A 6307-nucleotide genomic window follows, 5' to 3' on the forward strand; every position below is an offset into this window, starting at 1 on the left:
GTCTCGCCGACTCCACTCCCGTCGTGCCCCGCGCGCAGGAGGCGTGCCTTCTGGGGCGGGGCATAAGGCCCGCTGCTCTCTGCCGTCCAATAGGAGGGCGCGCTTCTGGCCCCGGCTCGCAGGGCCTGCTGGACGTTGTGGTTCGGCCTCTGCTGCTCGTGTTCTTGCGCTCGCTTCAGAGTTGAGTCAGGCATGCAGTTTGTTAGTGGCTTGACCTTCCTGAGGTTTGCTTCCTGCCTAGCTCAGGTACAGCCCTACTCTGCCTAGCTCGAGGCCATTAGTGTGAGGGAAATGGAAGGAAGCCCCTAGGGACCTAAGTCTTAAGGGGAAGGTGCTGGCTGCAAGCAGGTGTCCCCAGAGGCCCTGGTTGCCCGTCCTCCTAGCCTGGGGAGCACAGCCTCCTGAGACTCCAGTGTAGGCGCAAGAAAAGTATTTGGATTAGAGAAGCACGGAGGCTTGTCCCGGAAGTCCAACACCTTAACCACCGTGCCACCTGCTGCTTTTTATATTCTAATGGGTTTCCAAGTTAGGCATCCCCAGGTCAAGAGTACCAGGCATAGGGACCAGCAGTTGGTGTAATGGCTATATCACTGGGCTCCCATGTAGTCAAGGGCAGTTCGAGTCCCAGACCTGGCGGCTTAAACTCAATGCTGGGCGCGTGTGTGTGCGCGCCCAAGATCCCCAGACAAGAATGGAGAAAAAGGGATTGTGGCGTGGCCATCCCCCCTGGGACTGATTTCTCACTTTCTATCTCTCTGTCTCTCTCTTTCTGGCAAGCCCACACGTTCTACCAGAAAAACCTCTCAAAAAAAAAAAAAAATAGGCATAGTTGTAGCTCTTGCCTGTTGTCCCTGTTACTCCCAAGGCCCAAGCAGGAGGACACACACAGATACAGACATATATGTTAAAGGTTCAGTAGCCCAACCCATAAAGGAAAATCCACCACCTTCTACAGACCCTTTCTCTCTTTCAATAAATCTGGCCAAGAATGACTTTTACAAAGTCTCAGAGGAGCTAGAAAGAAGCTACAAATTGGCAATCTAGCAGGACAACTCGGCTTTAGGTTTGTAGTTAGCTTCCAGTATCGTCCAGTTAATGTTCTTTCCACCATCTACTCCCGTTTCCCAGGTGGATTGTCTACATTGTAGAAGGCTTGCTGGTCTTGGCCATCTGGTGTCAGTAGGACCTTAGGGAAGGTAACCTGATTCCATAGCCTAAATTCAAGATTAAGGGTCAAACGGAGTCGGCAGGTGGCATGGTGGTTAAAGGCGCTGACTTCCATGACCTGACTTCCATAATAGGGTCCCTCTGGCTACTGCATCCAAAACAAGCTGAAGGTGGGGAAGAGCAGCCAGATAGGAGGCTGTTGCAGTGTGCAACCACAGAAGGGCGCTGCTTGTACTAATGTGGCCACAGAAGACATAGGAGACGTGCTGTGCTGGGCTGAGATGAAGGAAGGGAGGGAAGAGTGTAGCAGAGGAGCAGTTTAGGTAAAAGAACAGGAGCTCAGGTTGGGAGTCTGGCCATGTACACACCCATACCCAGCATGTTCTTCCAGCTACCAGGGCCAGGACTTGAGACATATGGGATCTGGCTCCCCTAACCACCAGCCCATGGAGCCAATCCTGAAATGGACAATTTTATAAGAAAATAGGGAACCAGCAGTTAGCGTAATGGCTATGTCGCTGGACTCCCACGTAGTCGACTGCAGTTCGCATCCCGGACCCGGTGGCTTAAAACTCACGCCAGGCGCGTGTGCGTGCGTGCCCGAAATCCAGAGAGGAGAATGGAGGAGAAGGGATTGTGGTGTGACCATCCCCTCTGGGGGGTGATTTCTCACTTTCTGTCTCTTTGTCTCTCTGTCTGTCTGGCGAGCGCATGTGCCCTATAGTGAAAACCTCTCCAAAAAAACCATATATATATAATTTACCAAACTAATCTAAGAGAACAAGAATATGTAGAGCATTAGATTCCCGTGGGAAAATTAAGGTAATTTTTATTCGGTGGCTATTTCCTCCTAAAGCACAATTTAAAACACTTCTCTAAGTTAATGTGGGTCCCCCCAGAGGAACATGTCAAGGCAAGATCTGAAGCGTGAAACATCCACAGGAGAACCACCTGAAGCATCAAGTGGAGCAGGAAAAGATAGGGAGAGCATTCGGTCTTCAATGCAGGTCTGAGGCCTCTGAGATGGGGAGCGAGAGGAGCAACGAGAATTGAGTCAAAGAGCGATTGCTACCTTTTATCACACTATCTGCCTCCCACGGCGGTTAGGCTGGCGGGTCACTCAAGATTTCATCCAATCCTCACGATAACCACCTGATAGTATCCCCTTTCATAATTAAGGGAGTCAAGGCCCAGAAGATTCAGTTGAGTAACTTGCCATAGATAGAAAGGGAAGGTGGAGGGAATTCCAAGCCAGATCAGTCCTCCAACAAAGCTGTGCTCTGACTGCTCTTCCGTACATGCGATTGAGGGTTTTTAGAGGACATATCTGGATCATTTGTTTTTCTAAGTTACATGAGCTCATATTCCTGTGAGACTCTTGCTGCTAAAGACCAAGAAGTGGGCCAGCAGGTGGCATGGTGGTTAAAGTGCTGAGAACTCTCACATGGCCAACCATGGATCGAGTCCTGGACCTGGCAGCTTGCTTTCTCACATTCTCCCTCTCTCTATCTCTGTTCGAATTAAAAATAAGAATAATAATGATTTTTAAAAAATGATCACAGTGACATGTGTCTGTGGTCCTAGATAAATGAGAGGCTGAGGAACAGGAATGATGATGCAGTGAGACTCCGTCAAATTACACCCTCCTTGCTTAAAAAATTATTTTTAAATTTTTTTAAGAAATAAAAACTTGACCCAGAGTAGCATCCTCATCTGGAATGGAGAGTACAGGGTTCAATGTGGGAGACAGGTTCACCTTTAGCAGCTCATCCTCATGGACGAAATCCAGCAAAGAGGAAAATAATTTCCTTTCGTCTCTGTTGCTTTGGTCTCATTTGGGGTCATGGGTCTTCAGCATCCAAAGTAGAGACTTGGGGGCCAGCAGGTGATGTGGAGGTGCGTATGGCTGGATCCCACAGGGCCAACTCTGCAGTTCGAGTCCTGATCTGAGGGCCTGAAAATCACTCCAGACATGTGTGTGCATACCCAAAATCCCGAGAGAAGAAGGAAGAAGGAATTGCAGTGTGGCCGTCCCACAGACGGTGATTTCTCACTTTCTCTGTCTCTCCTTTCTCTCCAGCAAGTGCACAACACCCTGTAGTAAACTAAAAGGAAAGACTAAAAAGAAAACAAAGAGGGGGCCGGTAGGTGGCATGGTGGCTAAGGCACTGGACATTCCCACATAGCCGACCACATTTTGAGTTCCGGACCTGGTGGCTTGCTTTCTCACTTTCCTTCTCTCTGTGTGTCTGTCTTTCTCTGGTCAAATTAAAATAATAAATAAATGAATAAATAAAATTAATAAATAATTCTTAAAAAAAAAAAAAACTAAAAAGAAAAGAAAAGAAAGAGATTTGGTCAAATGTTAAAATAAGAGACAGGGAAGGCCAGTCCCATGACCAGTTCCTGGTGACTAAGGCAGCTGGATCCCCCATGGTCAACCTCCCATTTGAGTCCCAGCTCAGTGGTTTGATGAAATACATGGATGTGGGTGCAAAAATCCCAACAGGATGGAGAAGTAGAGGACAAGGGATTGCAGTGTCACCATTTTCTATGTGAGACGCTTTCTCCTCTCCCACCCACTACGGGGTTTAACTACAGTTAAGTCAATTCTATGGAGTTTAACTTCTCGTAAAGTTTAAGTCCTTTTAATTTCCGAAATACAGCTTTTTTTAAAAAGAATTATTTATTTTATTTATTCATTCACTTTATTTTTTAATTTGACCAGAAAGACACACACAGAGAGAGAGAGAGGGAAAGTGAGAAAGCAAGCCACCAGGTCCAAGACTTGAACTGTGGTCATCCATGTGGGAGTCCAGCACCTTATCCACCACGCCACCTGCCGGCCCCTGAAATATAGATTAAGATAGTTCTTTTTCTTCCTTCCTTCCTTCCTTCCTTCCTTCCTTCCTTCCTTTCTTTCTTTTTTTTTTTTTTTTAGGGGATTTTGCACTCGCGAGAAAGACAGAGACAGAAAGTGAGAAATCATCCCCCAGGGGACATGGCCACTCCGCAATCACAATTCCTTCTCCTCCATTCTCCTCTCGGGATCTCGGGCACGCACGCACATGCACCTGGCATGAGCTTAAGCCACTGGGTCTGGGACTTCAACCGTGTTTGACTACATGGGAGTCCAACGACATAGCCATTACACCAACTGCTGGTCCCATCTTTTCTTAAGTTTATGTATCATGAGAGTAAAAGAGAGAGAGAGAAAGAGCAGCCCCTGCCATGGCCTCCTCACACTTCTCTCAGCCTTCCAGCCAGCCAGGATCAGCAGGACCATAGGCTCACCTGATATGTTCAGGTCACGCCGGGATCTGAACCTTCTGGTCTTCACATGTGGCTCCCGCACCAGGCAACAGTACCCTGTCACCTGCACCACCATGACTGAGCCCAGGATATTTCTGTAACAAGAGCATACAAGATCTTCTTGGCTTGGGGCAGCTAGGTGGCATGATGGTTGCAGTGACTGGATCCCACATGGCTGACTGTGCAGTTTGAGTCCTGCAACTGGCAGCTCAAAATACATGCTGTGGGAACTAGCAGGTGGGATGGTGGTTAAGGTGCTGGACTCCCACATGACTGATCACAGTTCAAGTGCTGGACCTGGTAGCTAGCTTTCTCACTTTCCCTCTTTCTCTCTCACTGGTGAGCACACATGCCCTATAGCAAACTGTAAAAATAATAAATAAATAACTTTTAAAATGTAAAAATAAATCTTTATTTAAAAAAAGGAATACATGCTGGGCATGTGTATGTGCCCAAAATTCCAAGAGGAGAGTGGAGAAGAAGGGATTACAGTGTGGTCATCCCCCCCTGGGGGCTGCTTTCTCTCTTTCTCTCCCTCTCTGTGTCTCTCTGGCCAGTGCATATACCCTATAGCAAACAAAACAAAAATAAAAAAATTTCTTGGCTTAAACCCTTATAATGTAATAATGTGAACAAAACTATGTATTTGCTCTAAGGGAGGACCAGGAGAATTTCCTCCTCTCTCCGTTCCTAGGGAGTGCGTTGTTAAGGAATAGGGCATTTTCTCCTATGTTCTCACCTAAAAGCAGGGGAGAAAGCTTCTCTTAAACTCTGCGTAGGGATCTGATAGCCCTGTGCTAAGCCATCTCCTGTAAAAAGCAGCAGCTCTGTCCCCATGTCAGTCCTACCCAGTGTGGCGGAGACAGGTGCCAGGTGGCAGCCTTCTGAGATAAGGGGGGGGAGCAATCTTCCCCGACTCCAGTGTAGGGCTGAGGGGGACAGGACATGGCACTGGGGTCATTGTGGGAGCAGCAGGGAGGGCCGTAGGAGTGATTTCAGACTTTTCCCTTCATCCCAGAGCTGTTGAGAGATTTAACCACAAAGCTATAAAATGGGTTCGCTGCTTCAGGGGGAAAAAAAAAGGCTGTGCTGGTAATCTCTAATTTTCCTTCCTTACACTGTTCTCCAAAAAGAAGAGATGTTTGGGACAGACGTATGTTTTCCTGTTGATTTTATTGCTTTGCCTCTAGGAGATCACAAAAGGTGGCTCTTGGCCCTGACCAATCACCTGGGCCGGCTCCAGCTCCAGTTAAATTAAATCAAAATCTCTAGGGCCAGAGTCCAAACATATGTGCTCTTTTTAAAGCTCCTGGGGTCATTATAAGTGTAGTCAGAGCTGATAAAAACGTGGCCAAAAAAAAAAAAATGTTTTTAGCAACGCTTAGTGCGTCTTCTGCGCATGCTCACATCCTTTACAGGCGGTGTGGCTGGGTCCAAGGATGACATTTATCCAGTCCCCCAAACTGCACTGCCCTTCCACAATCAGCGGGGAATCAATGCCAATATCCCTTTCTGTTCCTTGAAATAAACTGGCGTTGGGCTTGGACAGAAGATCGGGAGAGTCCAAGTCTGCAGTCAGAGCGGGACTTTGGGCTCCAGAAAGGCGATCCGGCCTCCGGGACAAGAGAGAAGGCGGCGCCAGGCGAGGCCACCCGGACCGGATCAGACCCCGCCCCCGGCTCCGCTGGGACCTGGAGCTCCGAACTGCTCCCGCGGCGCCGCAGGAGGCCGTGCGCTGCGGACTACGTTTCCCACAATGCACCCCGGGGGCGGGCCAGGTCGGGCCGAGCGGCTGGAGCCAGGCCCTGGCAGCCCGAGAGCGGCGGGG

This window comes from Tupaia chinensis, unplaced genomic scaffold (assembly GCF_000334495.1).
Source record: "Tupaia chinensis unplaced genomic scaffold, TupChi_1.0 Scaffold149184_1, whole genome shotgun sequence".
NCBI lineage: Eukaryota > Metazoa > Chordata > Mammalia > Scandentia > Tupaiidae > Tupaia > Tupaia belangeri.